Here is a 22716-nt window from a genome sequence, read left to right as displayed (position 1 = left end):
TAGGCCATCTTTCGATACATATGCAGCTAGAGACAAGAGCTCCAGGGTTCTGCTTAGTACATCATGTTGTTCCAACAATAGGGTTGCAGATCCCTTTAGCTCCTTGGGTACTTTCTCTAGCTTCTCCATTGGGAGCCCTGTGATACATCCAATAGCTGACTGTGAACATCCACTCCTGTGTTTGCTAGGCCCCGGCATCGTCTCACAAGAGACAGCTATATTTGGGTCCTTTCAGCAAAATCTTGCTAGTGTATGCAATGGTGTCAGCGTTTAGAAGCTGATTATGGGACGGATCCCTGGATACAGCAGTCTCTAAATGGTCCATCCTTTCATCACAGCTACGAACTTTGTCTCTGTAACTCCTTCCCTGGGTGTTTTGTTCCCAATTCTAAGAAGGTGCACAGTGTCCACACTTTGGTCTTCATTCTTCTTGAGTTTCATGCGTTTATCAAATTGTATCTTATATCTTGGGTATCCTAAGTTTTGGGCTAATATCCACTTATCAATGAATACATATTGTGTGAGTTCTTTTGTGATTGTGTTACTTCACTCAAGATGATGCCCTCCAGGTCCATCCATTTGGCTAGGAATTTCATAAATTCATTCTTTTTAATAGCTGAGTAGTACTCCATTGTGTAAATGTACCATAATTTCTGTATCCATTCCTCTGTTGAGGGACATGTGTCTCTGGTTTTTGTGGAGTTCCTTAATCCACTTAGATTTGACCTTGGTACAAGGAGATAGGAATGGATCAATTCGCATTCTTGTACATGATAACCACCAGTTGTGCCAGCACCATTTGTTGAAAATGCTGTCTTTTTTCCACTGGATGGTTTTTGCTCTCTTGTCAAAGATCAAGTGACCATAGGTATGTGGGTTGATCTCAGGGTCTTCAATTCTGTTCCATTGGTCTACTATCTGTCGTTATACCAGTACCATGCAGTTTTTATCACAATTGCTCTGTAGTACAGCTTTAGGTCAGGCATGGTGATTCCTCCAGAGGTTCTTTTATCCTTGAGAAGAGTTTTTGCTATCCTAGGTTTTTTGTTGTTCCAGATGAATTTGCAGATTGCCCTTTCCAATTCGTTGAAGAATTGATTTGGAATTTTGATGGGGATTGCATTGAATCTGTAGATTGCTTTTGGCAAGATAGCCATTTTTACAATGTTGATCCTGCCAATCCATGAGCATGGGAGGTTTTTCCATCTTCTGAGATCTTCTTTAATTTCTTTCTTCAGGGACTTGAAGTTCTTGTCATACAGATCTTTCATTTCCTTAGTTAGAGTCACGCCAAGGTATTTTATATTGTTTGTGACTATTGAGAAGGGTGTTGTTTCCCTAATTTCCTTCTCTGCTTGTTTATCCTTTGTGTACAGAAAGGCCATTGACTTGCTTGAGTTAATTTTATATCCAGCTACTTCACCGAAGCTATTTATCAGGCTTAAGAGTTCTCTGGTGGAATTTTTAGGGTCACTTATGTATACTATCATATCATCTGCTAAAAGCGATATTTTGACTTCTTCTTTTCCGATTTGTATCCCCTTGATCTCCTTTTGCTGTCGAATTGCTCTGGCTAGGACTTCAAGTACAATGTTGAATAGGTAGGGAGAGAGTGGGCAGCCTTGTCTAGTCCCTGATTTTAGTGGGATTGCTTCCAGCTTCTCACCATTTACTTTGATGTTGGCTACTGGTTTGCTGTATATTGCTTTTATCATGGTTAGGTATGGGCCTTAAATTCCTGTTCTTTCCAAGACTTTTATCATGAATGGGTGTTGGATTTTGTCAAATGCTTTTTCAGCATCTAACGAGATGATCATGTGGTTTTTGTCTTTGAGTTTGTTTATATAATGGATTACATTGATAGATTTTTGTATATTGAACCATCCTTGCATCCCTGGGATGAATCCTACTTGGTCAGGATGGATGATTGTTTTGATGTGTTCTTGAATTCGGTTAGCGAGAACTTTATTGAGGATTTTTGCATCAATATTCATAAGGGAAATTGGTCTGAAGTTCTCTATTTGTGTTGGGTCTTTATGTGGTTTAGGTATCAGAGTAATTGTGGCTTCATAGAATGAGTTGGGTAGAGTACCTTCTGATTCTATTTTGTGGAATAGTTTGTGAAGAACTGGGATTAGTTCTTCTTTGAAGGTTTGATAGAACTCTGCACTAAACCCATCTGGTCCTGGGCTTTTCTTGGTTGGGAGACTATTAATGACTGCTTCTATTTCTTTAGGGGATATGGGACTGTTTAGATCATTAACCTGATCTTGATTTAACTTTGGTACCTGGTATCTGTCTAGAAACTTCTCCATTTCATCCAGGTTCTCCAGTTTTGTTGAGTATAGCCTTTTGTAGAAGGATCTGATGGTGTTTTGGATTTCTTCAGGGTCTGTTGTTATGTCTCTCTTTTCATTTCTGATTTTGTTAATTAGAGTACTTTCCCTATGCCCTCTAATGAGTCTGGCTAAGGGTTTATCTATCTTGTTGATTTTCTCAAAGAACCAGCTCCTCGATTGGTTGATTCTTTGAATTGTTCTTGTTTCCACTTGGTTGATTAAACCCCTGAGTTTGATCATTTCTTGTCGTCTACTCCTCTTGGGTGAATTTGCTTCCTTTTGTTCTAGAGCTTTTAGGTGTGTTGTCAAGCTGCTAATGTGTGCTCTCTCTAGTTTCTTTTTGGAGGCACTCAGAGCTATGAGTTTTCCTCTTAGAAATGCTTTCAGTGTGTCCCATAAGTTTGGGTATGTTGTGGCTTCATTTTCATTAAACTCCAGAAAGTCCTTAATTTCTTTCTTTATTCCTTCCTTGACCAAGGTATCATTGAGAAGAGTATTGTTTAGTTTCCACGTGTGTGTTGGCTTTCTATTATTTATTTTGTTATTGAAGATCAGTCTTAGTCCATGGTGATCTGATAGGGTGCATGGGACAATTTCAATATTTTTGTATATATTGAGGCTTGTTTTGTGACCAATTATGTGGTCAATTTTGGAGAAGGTACCGTGAGGTACTGAGAAGAAGGTATATCCTTTCGTTTTAGGATAAAATGTTTTGTAGATATCTGTCAGATCCATTTGTTTCATAACCTCTGTTAGTTTCACTGTGTCCCTGTTCAGTTTCTGTTTCCATGATCTGTCCATTGGTGAAAGTGGTGTGTTGAAGTCTCCCACTATTATTGTGTGAGGTGCAATGTGTGCTTTGAGCTTTACTAAAGTATCTTTAATGAATGAGGCTGCCCTTGTATTTGGTGCATAGATATTCAGAATTGATAGTTCCTCTTGGAGGATTTTACCTTTGATGAGAATGAAGTGCCCTTCCTTGTCTTTTTTGATGACTTTGGGTTGGAAGTCAATCTTATCAGATATTATAATGGCTACTCCAGCTTGTTTCTTCCTACCATTTGCTTGGAAAATTGTTTTCCAGCCTTTCATTCTGAGGTAGTGTCTATCTTTTTCTTTGAGATGAGTTTCCTGTAAGCAGCAAAATGTTGGGTCCTGTTTCTGTAGCCAGCCTGTTAGTCTATGTCTTTTTATTGGGGAGTTGAGTCCATTGATATTAAGAGATATTAGGGAGAAGTAATTGTTGCTTCCTTTTATTTTTGTTGTTAGAGTTGGTGTTCTGTTTTTGTGGCTGTCTTCATTTAGGTTTGTTGAGGGATTACCTTCTTGCTTTTTCTATGACGTGGTTTCTGTCCTTGTATTGGTTTTTTTCTGTTATTATCCTTTGAAGTGCTGGATTCGTGGAAAGATAATGTGTGAATTTGGTTTTATCGTGGAATACTTTGGTTTCTCCATTTATGGTAATTGAGAGTTTGGCTGGGTATAGTAGCCTGGGCTGGAAATTGTGTTCTCTTAGTTTCTGTATAACATCTGTCCAGGCCCTTCTGGCTTTCATAATCTCTGGTGAAAAATCCGGTGTAATTCTGATAGGCTTGCCTTTATATGTTACTTGACCTTTTTCCCTTACTGCTTTTAGTATTCTATCTTTATTTAGTGCATTTGTTGTTCTGATTATTATGTGTCGGAAGTAATTTCTTTTCTGGTCCAGTCTATTTGGAGTTCTGTAAGCTTCTTGTATGTTCATGGGCATCTCTTTCTTTAGGTTTGGGAAGTTTTCTTCTATAATTTTGTTGAATATATTTGCTGGTCCTTTGAGTTGAAAATCTTCATTCTCATCTACTCCTACTATCCGTAGGTTTGGTCTTCTCATTTTGTCCTGGATTTCCTGGATATTTTGAGTTAGGATCTTTTTGGATTTTGTGTTTTCTTTGATTGTCGTGCCGATGTTCTGTATGGAGTCTTCTGCACCTGAGATTCTCTCTTCCATCTCTTGTATTCTGTTGCTGATGCTCGTATCTATGGTTCCAGATTTCTTTCCTTGTGTTTCTATCTCCAGTGTTGCCTCAATTTGGGTTTTCTTCATTGTTTCTACTTCCCTTTTTAGGTCTTGGATGGTTTTATTCAATTCCATCACCTGTTTGGTCTGGTTTTCCTGCAATTCTTTAATGGATTTTTGTGCTTCCTCTTTAATGTCTTCTACCTGTTTAGCAGTGTTCTCCTGCAATTCTTTAAGGGATTTTTGTGCTTCCTCGTTTGTGCTTTCTACCTGTTTAGCAGTGTTCTCCTGCAATTCTTTAAGGGATTTTTGTACTTCCTCTTTAATGTCTTCTACCTGTTTAGCAGTGTTCTCCTGCAATTATTTAAGGGATTTTTGTGCTTCCTCTTTAATGTCTTCTACCTGTTTAGCAGTGTTCTCCTGCAATTCTTTAAGGGATTTTTGTGCTTCCTTGTTTGTGCTTTCTACCTGTTTAGCAGTGTTCTCCTGCAATTCTTTAAGGGATTTTTGTACTTCCTCTTTAATGTCTTCTACCTGTTTAGCAGTGTTCTCCTGCAATTCTTTAAGGGATTTTTGTGCTTCCACTTTAATGTCTTCTACCTGTTTATCAGTGTTCTTTTGCATTTCTTTAAGTATGTTATTAAAGTCCTTCTTGATGTCCTCTACCATCATCGTGAGATATGCTTTTAGAACCGGGTCTAGCTTTTCCGGTGTGTTGGGGTGCCCTGGACTGGGCAAAGTTGGAGTGCTGTGTTCTGATGATGGTGAGTGGTCTTGGTTTCTGTTAGTAAGATTCTTACGTTTACCTTTCGCCATCTGGTAATCTCTGGGATTAGTTGTTATTGTTGTCACTGTTTAAAGATTGGAGCAGACTCTGTGTTCCACTCACCAGAAGTCTCAAAATCCTGTGGCGGGTGTTGTGGGTAGCTGGCGGGTGTAAGCCAACCCTGAGCTCTAGCTACCCAGGTGCTGGTCAGACCCGAAGAGGCTTGTGGCCCTACTCAGGCTGGTTTTCTGCTTCCCTAACTAATGCAGTCTCAGGTCCCGCGAGCAATTGGATTGGAGCAGAAGCTGTGTTCCACTCACCAGAAGTCTTAAGATCCTGTGGCGGGTGTTGTGGGTACCTGGCGAGTGTCAGCCGACCCTGCGCCCTAGCTACCCCGGTGCTGGTCTGACCGGAAGAGGCTTGTGGCCCTACTCAGGCCGGATTTCTCGCCCTTCATGATTCTTTCAGCTTCTTCTGAGGGGAAAGTGTATTGTGTTGTGCAACAAGAGGGATGCAAGGCAGAGATCAGATGTGCTGTGTAAATAGATATAAGGGCTACAGGTCATAGCATTCTACCTCCAAATATAGAGTCTCAGCTACCATGTGTAGAGTCCTTCAGCTCACTGGAATATCTGCACTGCTTGCTTGACTTCCCTAAGTAGTCACATGCAGCATTGGCGGAAGAAAACTTTAAGATCCCCAGTTTTGTCACGTTTGTGAGAAAAGACTTTCACAGCATCTAAAACAGCTACCCCTGGAAACAACAGACATGTCTGTAGGTCTCAGGCTTTGCTCCATTAATCACTTGATCACACCCAAGATATCTTGTGAAGGTCCTTTGGAAGACGAGCAGAAACCCTGAAAGACCTATTGGAGCTGGGAAATAGACAAATGGAAGTAAGAGGAAGGGATAGGGAAAGGAGGAAATGAGTGGCCCTGTAGAGAGAAAAATCAAGTGTGTGCTGAGATACTTGCTGTCAATGATTAAAGAGAAATGGATGAATGTGTGGACTGGGGCAGGGGTCTTGAACAAGGAAGATCAGGAACAAATGTCCCCTGCAGACAGTGTGAGTAGTCAGGACAGGGCAAGCCATGTGTAGAGGCCCTGCTCTGATGGTTACTGTCAAGGTAGAAAAGTGGGAGGATGCCTCATTAAATACACTCTCTTGTTCTGGGCAACAAATGGAAGGTGTGGCATCTCCATCATTTGATTCATATTGTACCTGTGTCTTTGTCCTCACAGCCTCTTTCATCTATTATAATATTTTTCTGCTCCACTATGAAAAATTAAGTAGACCTTGCCAGGCCTGATGCCAGGTATTGTCTCTAGGAGGACAGCAGCCATGTTACTTCATTGTATCTATTGCCAACCAGGAATTCAGGCTTAGGAAAAACCATTGGTGATCATGGTGTTGGAAATGTCATCCACAGGTGGAATATGGAGTTCTAGTGATGTGTTTTGTGAGGTGTTTTCCAAGACACATTCCAGGTAAGAAGCAGATCACTAGGTTGACATGGCAACTGAGCTCCACAGAGGCCTAATCTGTGGGAACCATGCACTTGAAAGTAAGGCTGAATATACTAAGTATCTATTTGTTGTAGATCATGAGTCTCTGATACCTGGTCTTAGCATAGTGGAAAAAAGGTACCCATAAAGTGGTTTATGCTAGTATCCCCTACACAGAGGGAAAATGTTGATTGTTTACTGACAACAATTGGAAAGTGAGAGCCTGCAGAAATGTAAGGCAGGAACTATTTGCTCCTTTGTACTTGGCAGCCAGCTTCCATTCTGACCACCTGTCCCTGGGTTTTTATGGAGTACTTGGGCATATCGACAGCATTGGCCCAATATTCTTCCCAGCAATATGACTGGAATCTTGGCTGTTAATACTTTCTAGAATCCAGATCATCTGGTGAGTCCTGTGTGGACAAAACAAAAAGCTCTTTCCATACCATAGTGTGCAAGAGCAATTTTGACTTCTGTGGCTTCAGACAGGGTCAGCTTGTGTTTCTGTTCACACCAGTGAAGCTAGAGCTGTTGAAAGAATGGGGGTCCTGTTGGATTCTCTAAATGAGATAGGAAAATTTCCTGTCCTGAACTTTTATATTTTTTGAGACAGGAACTTACTATATAGCTTTCTTTTTCTGTTCTGGAAATCTTTATGTAAAATAGGTGGCTCTAAAACTCAACACCAGTGTATCCTGTATGCTAGGATTGTACACAGGTACTTGCCTGATTTAAGTAGGGGATAACAGCAATAATAAATTCTTCTAATTTTTCAATGTAGAATCATACCAGTTTTGTGCTTTTATCATTTGGCTTGGAGAGTATTGAATTGGAGGCACTGCCCTCCATTCCAACCAAGGTGTATTATGAACTGGGAGCAAACCTCAAATCTAACCTTCAGAAAAAAAGTCTATGTTCTCATAGGAATGGATAGCTTAAGGTGGGAATTTCATCTAGAATACTTCTGTGGAGAAATATCAGTTTGCTCTACGTGACACACCCTTGAAAATAAGCCATAGAGTGTGACTCTATAACGTTGCCTGCTTTCAGTGGATTCCTCACCTGCATTCCAGGCACAAGTCATGTGACCTCAACATGAAAACCCAGGACAATCTAAAGTGGCTAGCCAGTCTGATTGATGGAGTTTTTTCATCTGAGCCAAGATGTCACACATGAGGACTAGGGTGGGTCACTGAGACAACTGGTGCCTGTATTATATTGTTGAAGGCAGTTTTCACTTCATGGTCACCAAGGTAAACAAGAGCATCCTGTTCTCTTGATCCAACACCCAGATATGGTCTAACCATCTGCTGATATCCATACTCTAGCCTGGCTTTCATGGGTCCCACAGTGCTTTTCTGTTTCTCAAACTACTTTGGATTGCTATTTAAACCACAGAAACTTGTTCAACCTGGCTGGGTAATGGGGAGCCAGGGATGCAAGAATCTCAGCTCTGACACACCCAAAGCAGTGTGCAGCACACGCTGGCGGGTCTGTAATGTGAGAAGTGAACTCTCTGAATCCCTAAATGTTTTTGAACATCTCAAGGACACCACTGCCCTATTCCATTTCCTTACAGCTTTGTCATTGATGTTCAGGCTCCTAACCATCAAACTTATACATGAGTGAAAACAACCCATTTGTGTCTTTGTGGAAAGCTTGTGACACATAGGCCATTCATCTTGATCTGTTTCTGAAAATGTCAAAATTTCATAATTGAGGCTGGTATTTCCTGTATCTGCTTCATATAAGTTTTTCATGAAGGTTTTCTTTTTGGCATTGTCTTATTCCATTGAAACAGACACATTAAATGTTTGCCATTGATGGATATGAAATTTGAAAAATCGGATTTCCAAATGCCAGTACCCCAGAATTTCTTGCTTCTGTGTAAAATGAAGGAGTTGAGCTCAAGATGGACAGCAGAGGATGAGAAGCAGAGTTTGTGGAAGCAGCAGGATCTGTAGTAAGTTTTGAGGAATTAGGAGGGCAGGAAACTACTGCCTTACAAGGTCCCTTTCACATATCCTACTTCTTTGAAGGGATAAGCTTTATATATTGTGAATCACGGGGTTGCCTGCTGTGGACTGAGAGAGCAGAATGAAGGAAGAGTCCTGCAGGAAATCCAGAGTACAGTGTGCATGTTTATTCAGAATAAAAGCTCTGTCCATCACAGGAGGAGGTAAACCATCTACCTGGGTTGCTCCACAGGGAACCACAGTCAACAAGGAAACATGACCCAGGCCTGGCCTCTCACAGAATCGTTTCAGATGGCACTTTGAGCCAATAACATGTCCAATCTACCCATGAATGTGTCAAATCTATGGCCAAGCCTGTAGAGAAATACCACAGCAATACTCATTTCTCTCATTCTCATCAGATTTCCTATATGGGACAGAACAGCTCCATCCCCTCCTTCCTCTAGGTCCCCTCCCTACTGTTGTGTTTGCAGCCTGCATTTAGTTCTGTATCCCTCCCAACACAGAACTCATAGTTCATGCATTCTGGCTCAGTTTAATCTGTGTGCTAAGGAGCCTCAGTGTGCAGAGTTTTCTCAGAACCATATCTGTCTCCTAACAGGAGGGTACCTCCAATCTGAAGGGAAAGATACTGCCACACTTTGGAGGGTTCATAGGGATTACTTAGCCTAGAACAGTGATTTTAGAAGATAAGCTCTTGAAATTTTGCCTAACTTCACACTGGTCTACTGGTCAGGAACACTTTGTCTGCCCAGGAAAGCCTCTCACACTTTTTCAGAAAGGGTCATTGACTAATTATAGAGTATAAAAAAAGGATGGTAGATGAGAGAGAGACGAGGGGAAGAGAAGATATATATGTATGTAAATATATATGCATATATATATATGTGAGAGAGAGAGAGAGAGAGAGAGAGAGAGAGAGAGAGAGAGAGAGAGAGAGAGAGAGAGAGAGAGAAGAGTGCCATTAAGGAATGGACAAAGAGGGAACCTGAAATAACTTAGTGTAAGTTATTCTCTGTACGAAATTATTCAAGGAGGAAGGGTTTAAAGAGGCTCAGGATCTTCACTTACAATCATGTCCTGACATTTATTCTGCCACTGGGTGCAGTCACTGTATTTGTATTAAATTTTGGAGTCATGATTATGAGAGATCCCACAAAGTAGCTGAAGAAGCCACCCAAGATGTATTAGTCATTTTTCCTTGGCCCATATCTGATCTGCTTCTTAGTTAGTGTCCACTAAGGTGCTCTTCATTCCTCATACACTTCACTGAAAGCTATACCATGTGCAGTTGACACCAAGTATGTGAATTTCACAGTGCAGAATTGATGCCCAAGAGGCCAGTAAAACATATTAGGGACATTTTGTGTTACAGCCACTGGAGGGATCATGTTTCTGCATTTACCCTGTTACCCGAGAAAAGAGAAGTCAGCTTAATAGGGCCACACTCAAAGACTCTGCAACTTCCTTTCCACATAGCCTGCCTGATGGAGACACCTGGAGAGGTGCAGTCAACACTAGCTTTTTAACCAGAAGCTAGCCACACTTGACCCAAATATTGGCCAGTAAAATTCATCTCCCAGAGAAGAAATCTGAGTCGCATAGATGCTCAGTAACTTGCTCTCTTGGACAGAGCAAGATTGTCTGGTACACTGTTTCAAATATATGACTCAGATATGTTGATCACAAACACTGTATTCCCTTGTAGTCTTAGTGTCTACACTAGAGTCCAGATCTCTCACTGTCTCTGGTTTCCCCTGTCATATCTGCAGGCTCTGTTAGACAAGTTCTGTGGTGGAGGATCATTTTCACCATCTATGCATTCTGACTCATCTAGGCAAGTGTTAAACAAGATGGTGTACGGAATGCAGTGTCCAACCCAGACAAGTGGTTGGGAAACTGCTTCTCCTCCTGACTCCTAGAGCCTGTTCAAGGGACAGCACAGCATTGTAAAATAATCCTTCTCTTGTAGATGCCTGGCAATATCTTGAAACATGTACCCAGATAATTCCTGACATGGGGATGTGCACACTCAGCATTGGTGACACTGACTGAGGTGTGCATCTTTCACCTACACTTCTCAGGAATGACTACCATATCATGACTGAGCTCTAGAAGAGCTCAGAGACTGCACATAGCATCAGAAGAACATGCTGTGGTAGACATTGAAATGTTTCTGTTCTACCAACCAACTACACACAACCACTCCAAATTGCTAATGATATCAGGTGACTCTATAGGTGGATCTCTTTGTGAAAGCCACCCAGTGGGTAGATAAACCTGATTCACTGCCCACCTTAGATACTTTGCATTTTGGCCATGAAACCTGCCTGAGCAGATAAAGAATATATCTTACTAGAGCCTTGGCATGTGAATATGCATCCCTTTTGTGGCTCTAGACTTGTTCTCCTGAGAAGGGCAGTGGCCATGGACCCAAAGTCACAGCCTATCACTTACATGAAGACAGTGAAATTGAGGGCATCCTGTTGGACCATCTCTCTGTGATGTTGGATAGATAATATTTGCAAACAAAAAGTCTGAAATATTTCAGTAGAATTCCAAAATCATCTTTGAATTGGCATTCAGAACACTTTGACAGATGGCTGAGAGAAAAACAAACTGGCTTGGGCTTTTGGAAAGTTCCAGTCACAATTCTCTTTAATTTTTTTCAAAAGATTATTTATTTTATTCACTTTATATTTCTATCAGAGGCCCCCCCTCTTTCCTCTTCTCCTGGTCAGAACTTTACATATTCCTCCTCCTCCTACCCCATTGCCTTCTCCTCATAGAAGGTGGAACTCCCCTTGGATACCTTTTTTTCTTGGCAGCAGCCTGGGTTGTTTGAGAATTTCCATGGGATCTTCCAGCCATCAACTCAATTGAATGCAATGCAGTCCCACTACTAGAAGCTATTCCTGCCTACCAGAGATGGCCAATTGAGTCTTCATAGTTCCCATTTCTAAGAGTCCTCCCTAGGATCACCTTTATAAATTCCAGAAAGTTTCCACTGCACCTCATTTCCACAACATATGTCCCCAAATTCCAATCTTCTCTCCCAGGGTTTGGCACAATCTCTTTCATCCTGATTTCACCAGTTATTCTCATGACACCCCATCCCTATGAACTCCCATCTCCATATGCTCCCATCCCCACCTGCCCCTGCTTTACATGTAAAATCTATTTTATTTTCCCCTCAATTAAGATTCATATGTGCCCTTTCTAGGTCTCTGCCTAATCAAACCTCTCAGGGTCTAAAGATTGCAGCTTGATTATCATTTCCTTTATGGCTAATATCAGCATATAAATGAATAAATATCATATGTATCTTTTTGGTCTTGGTTTTGCTACTCAAGATGAATTTTTTCTAGGTGTATGCATTTGTCTGAAAATTTCATGATGTCATTCTTCTTTGAAACTACTGAGTAATACTCCATTGCGTAAATATACCCCATTTTCTGTTTTTAATTTGTTATTTTTATTTATTTACATTTCTTTTTTTAGCTCTAGGGATTTATTTGTTTTATTTACATGAGTATGCTGTAGCTGTTTTCAGACACACCAGAAGAGAGTATCAGATTCCAATACAGATGGTTGTGAGCCACCATGGGGTTCCTGGGATTTGAACTCAGGACCTCAGGAAGAGCAACCAGTGCTCTTAATCACTGAGCATTCTCTCCAACCTTTGTATTGCAAATGTTATCCACCTTCTTAGTTTCCTCCCATACCCACCTCTCCTTTGCATCTATGGGGTATTACCCTCCGACCCCCGCCCCCCCCATTCTCACCTCACTTCTCTAATGTCAGCTTAACACTGGGGTTTCTAGCCTCCACATGACCAAGGGCCTCCCATGCCATTGGTGCCAGATAAAGCAATCCTCTGCTACATATGTAACTGGAGCCATGGGTCCCCCCATGTGTACTCTTTGGTTGGGTTTAGTTCCTGGGACCTCTGGGTGGTCTGGTTAGTTGATAATGTTTTTCCGATGGGATTACAATGTCCTTCAGCTCCTTAAGTCCTTCCCCTATCTCTTCCATTGGGGTCCCTGGGTTTAGTCCGAGGGTTAGCTGTGAGGCTCTGCATCTGTATTGGTCGGGTGCTGGCAGAGCCTCTCAGGGCACAGCTATATCACTCCTCTGTCAGCAAGAACTTGGTACCAGTAAGAGTCTGGGTATGGTGTCTGTAGGTGGGATGGATCCCTAGGTATGACATTCTCTTGATGGCATTTTGTTCAGTCTATGCTCCATCTTTTGTCTCTGCATTTCCTTTATATAGGAACAATTCTGGGATAAAATGTTTGAGATGGGTGGGTGGCTCCATCCCTCAACTGGGGGCCATGCCCAAGGAGATGGTCTCTGCAGGTACTATCTCCACTTTGCTGGGTATTTTGGCTAATGTCCTCCCTATTGCATCCTAGAGACCTCTTGCTTACTGATCCAGTGACATCTGGGTATCAAGTTTCTGGATGGACCTAGGATTTGCATCTACTAAGGTGCTGACTGTTGAAAATACTCCTGCTTGCCTTTTCATAAAACAGAGGGCTTACCCATGTCTCTCATACCATGTAGGTGTTCCTAATAATATCCCTGAAAATGTTCAAGATTGACATCCTTGCAGCATGCTGAGAAAGGAGCTCCCTTTCCTTGTCCAGAGGTCATTGGTTTTTTGTGGCGTTCTTGTGCATGACAAAGGTAGATGAGAGTTTCCAAGTTGGACAACTCATAACTACCCCAAAAGGTCAGTATGTGTCACATAGTGACCATTCATCTCAGAAAATGAACACATGCTCAGGACACATCAGAACTCCTCTGACAGAATACAAAAAAACACCAATGGATAGTCCATGTGTAAAAATGGAACTTTGACCACAGTTAGAGCCAGTCAACCTCATCATCCCTCAGCCCCTGGGTAACTCAAACACATGAGACATTCGGTGTTCAGGACTGCCAGGCCATGGCTCTCCAATACTCTGTAGGTCAAAGTGGACCTTCATAGTGCACTTCTGTAGAGTACCATGATCTTTAGGTTGTGATCTCTCTCTGAATTGCTAGACCATAGGAAAGAGTATAAGCAGTAAATGAAACGTCTCACAGCTTAGTTCTTGAGTCTGTGGGATACTAGGTGGAAATGAATTAGTCTAATTACCAAGATGCAGAGAAACTGAGTTACATAACTAACTTGCCCATCCCTTCTGAAAAGAAAAGCTTTATAACCTTAGCCATTAAGTTTAAATTCAGTTCCTGGAAATATACCCATTGCAGCCTCTAATATATAATAGGTATGGCTTCCAAATATGACACAGTACCTTCCTCAATAACTCCAAGGCTTTATCAGCTATGGGTTCTTTGCTCATGATAATTCCCTGTCTCTTTCAACCTGCAGACCCTTTATTTAGATGCTAGTACATATCAAAATACATATGTGAGAGTGTGTGTCTTTGTATGCATGTATATATAGGATATAAATGTGCACACATATATACTGTGGTAATTTGAATGAAATTTTCCCCAATAGGCCCATAGGGAATGGTGCTGTTAGGAATTGTGATCTTATTGGAGTAGGTGTAGCCATGTTGGATGGAGAGTGTGACTGTGGAGGCAGGCTCAAGGTACACCAAATATTAGACACAGTCTCTCTGCTGTATATCCATCAAGATGAAGAACTCTAGGTTCATCTAGCACTATTTCTGCCTGCACACACCTGTACTTCCTGCAGTGATGGTAATATATTTGAACTATATATTATCTGAATAATATCTAAAATTGTAAACCAGGGCACATTTGCACAAGCAATTCCTGTCTGAGGAGAACATGGCTACCCATTTCTCCTGACTCAGCCCACATAATGGCCACCCCTACTGCAGCCCCCCTGTGACTTTTCCCAAAGCCCTGCCACCACTCAGGAGCCCTTGCCCAGAGCTGCAACTCTGGTTCTATCCTGGGAGCCTGTTTCCTGAATCCCTCAGGCTGCTGAGGCTGGGGGATACCCCCAATCCCTACTACCCTGCATCCCCAGCTGGGGATATCATGGAGCTCTGAGTGTGGATGGCCTGTGTCCCTCCCCACCTTCTTCCTGACCTCAAAGATCAGCAACTCCCAGAAAGGGATGAAGTCCTTCTCCAAACCAGGTGCTTGGCCACTAGCACCTTCCCCCTGACAGGAGGACACTGAGCTTGGTGGAACCCTCAATGAGAGGCAGCCTGGGAAAGGGAAAATGCCACCCCATTACTGAATATAGCCCTGTGAGTAGTTGAAAAAAAAGAACACTCACCCTAAGTGGAATGTCCTCACTAAATTCTCATCACCCCATTGGTCTCTGGAAATCCCCGTGAAAGAGGAGGTGGAAAGAGCTGAAGAAGCAGATGGGATGTAGAACACTGAAAAATCAAAGTTCTCTAAATCAACAGTATCAAAACTCATATGAACTCACAAGAGACTGAGTCAAAAGCACAGGAACTGCGCATGTCTGCATCAGGTCTTCTGCATATGTAGTATGGCTTTCAGTTCATGCTCTTCTAGGACGCCTGAGTGTGTGGACAACTGGGTCTCTGATTTCTGTGCCTTTTCTTGACATTGCTGTAGTGTGTTGTCCAACTCTGATGTGACAATTTTGTTTTAATCTTATTTTTTTGTTATTTTTTAAAAAGAAGAAATTGGAAGTTTTATTGAAATTAATAGCATGTATTCAAGATTTAAAAAAACGATTTATTTTATGTATGTGAGTATACTGCAGCTGGTTTCAGACACACCAGAAGTGGGCATCCAATCCAATTCTTTGTGATAAAATTGTGATGTGAATGAAAAGAAGAGAAAAACTTTGGAAAGACCTAACCTAGAAGATCTGTTAAACGTGTCAGTGCTCCAAATCAAGTGAGATAGCTTATACCTCACACAGAGAAGCCTGAGGCAGGAGGATTGAGAAACCAGTGCCACTCTTGGCTACATAGTGCCTTATGAGGCATCCTGAGATATTTACAGAAACATTGCATCACTCCCACTCCCCCCACCATAAGAAGGAAGGAGGGGGAGATGGCAATAATCTATATTCCTCTGCTGAAATTGACTACAGCACACCTCAGTGTCTCTTGAAACATCTATCCTCTCTGCTACATTGTAATTATAGCTGTTGTTTTCTTTAACATATTTTCAAAAAGAACTGGTTTTCCATTTTTAAAAGCACTGCCTGCATTGTAGAGAATCTAGCTGTCTATGCTTGTCTGTCCCCTTGAAAGATGGTATGAACCGACTTGGTACTGAAAGAACCTAGTAGGGAAACCCCCACTCAACTCCCCATTCGGTGTGCACCCAAGAATCAGGAACAGAACACAACACCTTGATGTAACAACTCGAGGTAGTTTAATGGCAGAGCTCTGGGTAGAAATGTATCTCACACAGGAGACAGTGGATTCGACCCTGAGACTCAAAAACTCGGGGTTTTTATAGGGTAGGGTTTAGGGGCTAGGAAGAATTGGCGCGGTTACATACGATTGGCCCATTTAAATGTCAGCAACATGATTATGAGTCAGCAGAGTAGTATGTGCAGGCCGGGACATATAAGGATTCTAAATCCCGCAGGCTTATCTGAGTTGACAATGTATCTGGTTAATGTTTCAGCTTTTAACTATGCTCCCTATAGAAAGGGGGGTGAGCAGGAGGCGCCAGTCTGCGGGATGGTCAATGAGTCAGCCAAGATAGTCAGAACCAGTTCCTGCATTCCTTCCCATATCTTTACAACTGGGTGACCTAGCTTCAAGACAGACTCGGGCGTGCCCGGGCTTGTTTTTTTTTTTTTTTTTTTTTTTTTTGCAGTCTCAGCCCCAGGCCTTTTTAGTTTAAACCTTTTATTTTATTTAATTTCCTTTCAGTACGTTGTTCCTTCCCTCACTCCCTGGAGTGGCCAAGCTAGTTTTCTTTATTCAATTTCCAGCAATTGTTGTTTTTTTTTTTTTTTTTTTTTTTTTACTGTTTCACTTTCCATAAAGACTTTTCCCTTGTACTTGTCTGTGGCTCAAGTTATGTGAGAATTAAAAATAAAACAGTTATAAAGGTACTCAACCCAGCACTGTGAAAGTAACTGAACGTTACCTTGTCATCCCTCTGAGCAGCAGTAGTAGATGTTGTTAGTAACTGCAATAGTCTCTTACTCTTGAGTAATAGAGGCTCATTCTTCCTACCCTCCTTTTTGTGTCTTTACAAGACTTCCGGCTATAGCTATAGCTTGATTTGTGGAAAGATAAGGTGTGAATTTGGTTTTGTTATGGAATATCTTAGTTTCTCCATCTATGGTAATTGAGAGTTTTGCTGGGTATAGTAGCCTGCATTGGCATTTGTGTTCTCTTAGGGTCTGTATGACATCTTCCCAGGATCTTCTAGCTTTCATAGTCTCTGGCAAGAAGTCTGGTGTAATTATGATAGGTCTGCCTTTATATGTTTCTTGACTTTTTTTTTTCTTACTGCTTTTAATATTCTAAATGAGAGGTACCTGAGGGTGCCACACCCTCTGGTCAAGTCTGCTTGACAGGCTGAAAAAGTCTGTAAGCACTAATGAGGAAAAGAGCTTCATGGAAACTCACCTCCTGGAGTTTTGGCGTTATCATTTACCCATATACTCATACTCTATTCCCGCGTTAGTCTGGTGTATGGACCTATGAGCTCTCTTTTAATATTTTATTATAAATGCCTTTTAAGATTAAATTCTGTTATAATTAAGTCTCCCATTGTTCCAAGGTCCCAGAAGCCTGTGAGCTTGAAATCCAGCAGGAATGCAGAAAGGAAGTTACCAATTCAGTTACTAATTAAGCATTACAAAAGGTGGAGCCAGTAGCTCAGAGCTGGTCTGTAAAATATTTACCAAGGACAGTAGCAAATCTCACCCAAACAAGGGAATAATAGAGCTAGGGAATCCCACTGAGACAGAGATCTTCTCTACAGCTAGGTATAGCAAGCTTCACATTAGAAGAAAGTTGGTAAATTCTTCTGTAGACCCAGGAAATAGGGTGTTGGGGTATTGCAGTATTCATGAGAAGGTCTGCTAGTGCAGAACCCCTGGTGGTGGGTTTAACAATAGACTAGTTTACACCTGGTTCCCTTCTTTTTCAGCAGCAGCCTGGACCCCACCTTCTTTTGACGTATACTTTCCTTTTGTATTGCATCAATATAACTTGGTGGATTGTATTTTGCCTGGTTTCTTGTTATTTCTTTGGTATAAAAAGTTTGATGCTCGACCTGACACAATACATTCAGATTCTACACAATCTCGTGTGTTGGTCTGTCTGTCACCCACCGATGCTTTGCCCACCTGCCCCAGAGACCCTTTTCACGCAGACAAAGGGACCCAGAGGGTCTGCGGCATGAAGGGATATTGGAAAGAAATTTGGAAGGGCTTGTCACATCAGGAATGAGAGAATCAACTGCCAGGATTAAGAAGCCAGAGATCTTGAACCAGGCAATAGGTCCTGTTGGGTTTCTTAATTTCAAGTATAGGGGTGCTAAAAGGGGAATAAGTAGGAGGTCCTTAGGAACTCAGATGTGATAGACTTATGTCTCCTGAGACTCTGGAGAGAGGATATATATATATATATATATATATATATATATATATATATAGAGAGAGAGAGAGAGAGAGAGAATATTGAGCTTGGGTGATATACTGGGTAGGGGCCTGAACTTGGATGACAGTGGGGTAATAATGTTTAGCAACAGAGGGATTCTGGACACTCCAGAATCACGGGTCTATGTAGGAGACTGGCAAAGGAAATGACATTTTAAAGCCAGCAGGTTGGGTAGGTAGAAGAAGGAGGAGAGGGGCTACTGGTAAGCTTGAGATTAGGCAAATGGGAGAAACAAAAAGAAATCCAAAATCAAGGTTCCCATGTTGGTTCAAAGATTCCTTCCCCAAAAGGGGATCGGATACATTGGCATTACCAGAAAATAATGGATGAGAGGAACACTCCAAAAATGAAACTGAGTGGTGGAGTCTGGTTTAGATAGACTGTCCCCTTACCCACCCGTAGGGAAACAAAAAGGAGAGGTGGGTCCCTTTCAGTAAGTGGCGCTATTGTACAAAACATCAGGTCACCCTGACACTGTGATAACTACCTGGGGCTTCCTGTTTGTGATGGTAGTGGTCAGGTGTAGGTTTAGATATTTCAAAACCTACTTTTAGTAAAAGTTCTTAAATGCTTTAACCTCCCTTCTAGTCCATCACCCACCAGAGATAGTGGAAAGAAAAGGTAAATAGAGCAAAGGAGGGTATAGATATGTTTAGAAATAATTCTTTGGAGCAAATCCAATCTGCATTGTCAAGATATTAGTGGTTCAATTCACACAAATGAGCATCTTGATCCACTCCAAACACCATTCATAAATCAGCAATGGCATGTTGATCCAGAAGAAACTACAAGACTCTGCCAATCAGCCTAAGGGCTTCCAGAATACCACTGGAAATCCTTTTGTGCATTTCTCTGTATGAAGTCACAACAAACAATGATCAGTGAAAAAGGTAAGGCATACCAATATCACACAGAGTTGCCCACTGTCTGTTGGGTTATATTTATACCCTTTCCAAACATCACGTGTTCTCATAAGCATCTGCTCTAGCAAAACATCACATGTTCTTTTTCCAAGATGCTTCCAGAAAAACATGTCTCCTAAGAAAGCAGTTTCCAGAAAAACATCACACTTCATAGCTAAGTTTCCAAAGAAACCAGCATATTTACTTCAGTCAAGTCAAGGGAGCTCAGACCTCTTCAATCATCCATGTACAGGCCTGAAATATCAGCTGGAGGGTGATTTGAGAGTCCTGTCCCTGTGTCATGAGGGATACAAGAGCAATCAGCAGCCCAAGGTCCCTCTTCATGGCTGTAGTTGGGGTGAAATTAGGTGCTCCTGTGGGACAATTAGAGTGGCCTGTGGCTGGTTAGCGGTAGGGGTCTGGAGTCTGGAGAAGCCTGGCAAGGAGAGGAATCTGAAGAGGCTAGGGGAATATAGGAGGGTGAAGAAGCCAGTTGGGGATGGTGAGGAGGAGGCTCATTAGCTTGATCAAGAATAATAGAGGTTTTGTTTGGTTGATACTTCATAGCAGGAGCTGAGTTGGGGAACAAGAAGAACACAGAGAAGGTTTGGAGAGAAGGTAAGAAAAAGCCTGCACATAAAAAAGCCTCCTTCTAGGGTTGGCGAGATGGCTCAGAGGGTAAGAGCACTGACTGTTCTTCTGAAGGTCCTGAGTTCAAATCCCAGCAGCCACATCATGGCACACAACCACCAGTAATGAGATCTGATGCCCTCTTCTGGTGTGTCTGAAGACAGACAGCTAGAGTGTACATATTTATAATAATTTATAATAATAATTAAATCTTTGGGCTGGAGAGAACTGGGATTGAGTGAGTGTGGCTGACTGGAGAGATCAGAGGTCCTAACCAAAAACCACATGAAGGTTCACAACCATCTGTACAGCTACAGTGTACTCATATACATAAAATAAATAAATAAATAAATCCTTAAGAAAACCTTCCTTTTTCTGGAATACTGGCAATAGTTATAAAGATCCCTTATAATAATAGGATCAAAAGTGCCATTAGGTGGCCATTTAGAATCACTATCTAGTGGGTATTGGGGCCAAGTCTGACTGCAAAGGTCAATGTGACTAGAAGAGATGAGCTTTCTCTCTGCTGTTTTACTCTATACAGAATTCCAAAGTCTTCCTACCATAACTAACAGGATCATGGCCAGTATGGAAGGTGAAACCAATGTCTAGATTCACATCCCTACTTCAGGATGCTTGTAGTAAGAATAGTAGAGTTTTGATGCTTCTTCTTCCATGTCTCCTCAGGAACAATGTGGATCCAAGAGACAGTGGACTGCACAGAATAGAGATGTAGAGTGAGGAGTTCCTTTTTCTATATCCCATTTTATCTCCACCCAGAAATTAGGCCCCAAACCACTTGCTAAGGTCCTTTACGTTTTCAGCTGATTTGCATGTCTGAGTCACTTTAGTGACTCACCACAACAGAAACAAATGTTCTTGGTGACCTGGAATACTGTGGAAAATTACCACTCATCTTACGTTAGCTGAGATCTTGGGATCTGGGTAAGGAACCACTAGATTGGAAGATTTATTTGAAGGTAATAACTCAGGCAATGACAAGAAATTGGCAGGAGCCCAGGAGGGCCAAGCTTCCTTGTCATTTTGGTGTGTGGTCTGTTATGCTGAGGTGGTGTTGCTTCAGGGTTGTGCCAGTGTGCCCAGAGCAGGAATGTCAGAGATGTCTGTTCAGGTTACGTGTGGAGTGGGTGTATTCCTGTGAAGGGCATGGGGCTGCAGGCCTGAATGTGACTGTCTCCTAAGCTGAGCAGTGAGTGAAATAGAGCTGAGCTTCCAGGCCTCAGACCTATTCTGACCTTGTGGAAGTCCCTTGCTGGCCAGTGTTGCTGAGCCTTGGGACCTTCTAGAAATTTTTCTCCAGCTGCAGTGGAGATTAGGAAGGCATATACCTTGTCTGAAACCACTCTAAGGCCTGATATGCATTCCTTAAAGCCTAAAACTGCAGGGGGCAGCTGACAAAGACATTGAGGGAAAAACCGGAGAGGGAGTCTACACTCAGCCAGGCTGATGGACAAATATGAGGATTGTGGTAGAGTGCCATATGGTTTTTTCATAAGAATGTATTGTTGATATATCCTGCATGTAAAGTTCTCAGCAAGTTTGTTGTGTTGATATAGAAATAATTCCATCTGCTCCTGTCTGTCAGGAAACTCAGCACTGAATTTTGATAAAAACTGCATGGTACTGGTACAACAACAGACAGGTAGATCAATGGAATAGAATTGAAAACCAAGAAATGAACCCACACACCTATGGTTACTTGATCTTTGACAAGGGAGCTAAAACCATCCAGTGGAAAAAGGACAGCATTTTCAAAAAAATGATGCTGGCACAACTGGCGGTTATCATGTAGAAGAATGCGAATTGATCCATTCTTATCTCCTTGTACAAAGCTCAAGTCTAAGTGGATCAAAGAACTCCACATAAAACCAGAGACACTGAAATTTATAGAGGAGAAAGTGGGGGAAATCCTCAAAGATATGGGCACAGGGGAAAAAATTCCTAAACAGAACAGCAATGACTGTCCTGTAAGATTAATAATCGACGAAGGGGATCTCATAAAATTGCAAAGCTTCTGCAAGGCAAAAGATACTATCAATAAGACAAAAAGGCCACCAACAGATTAGGAAAGGATTTTTATCAATTCTCAATCTGATAGGGGACTAATATCCAATATATACAAAGAGCTCAAGAAGCTGGACTCCAGAAATTCAAATAACCCCATTAAAAAATGGGACACAGGGCTAAACAAAGAATTCTCAACTGAGGAATATCGAAGGGCTGAAAAGCACTTGAAAAAATGTTTAACATCCTTAATGATCAGGAAAATGCAAATCAAAACAACCCTGAGATTCCACCACACACCAGTCAGAATGGCTAAGATCAAAAATGCAGGTTATAGCAGATGCTGGTGAGGATGTGGAGAAAGAGGAACACTCCTCCATTGCTGGTGGGATTGCAAGCTTGTACAACCACTCTGGAAATCAGTCTGGCAGTTCCTCAGAAAATTGGACATAGTACTACAGGAGGATCCCGCAATACCTCTCCTGGGCATATACCCAGGAGATGTTCCAATTGGTAAGAAGGACACATGCTCCATTATGTTCATAGCAACCTTATTTATAAAAGCCAGAAGCTGGAAAGAACCCAGATGTCCCTAAACAGAGGAATGGATACAGAAAATGTTGTACATTTATACAATGGAGTACTACTCAGCTATTAAAAACAATGAATTTATGAAATTCTTGGGCAAATGGATGGATCTGGAGGATATCATTCTGAGTGAGGTAACCAAACCACAAAAGAAGTCACTTGATATGCACATACTGATAAATGGCTATTAGCTCAGAAACTTAGAATACCCAAGATACAATTTTCAAAAGACATGAAACTCAAGAAGAAAGAAGACCAACGCATGGATACTTCACTCCTCCTTAGAATAGGGAACAACTTACCCATGAAAAGAGTTACAGAGACAAAGTTTGGAGCTAAGACGAAAGGATGGACCATCCAGAGACTACCCCACCTGGGG

The 22716-nt window shown here is 41.7% G+C and overlaps 1 pseudogene; it reads left to right on the top strand.

Annotated features, from left to right (window-relative positions):
• Nucleotides 1-14374: 14374 nt before the first annotated feature.
• On the top strand, nt 14375-14620 carry LOC110287686 (host cell factor C1 regulator 1 pseudogene; annotated as a pseudogene).
• The last annotated feature ends 8096 nt before the right edge of the window (nt 14621-22716 follow it).

The sequence above is a fragment of the Mus caroli genome, unplaced genomic scaffold (genome assembly GCF_978045245.1).
Source record: "Mus caroli unplaced genomic scaffold, Mus_caroli_1 scaffold_18, whole genome shotgun sequence".
In the NCBI taxonomy this organism is placed as follows: domain Eukaryota; kingdom Metazoa; phylum Chordata; class Mammalia; order Rodentia; family Muridae; genus Mus; species Mus caroli.
This window is presented reverse-complemented; position numbering and strand designations above follow the sequence as displayed.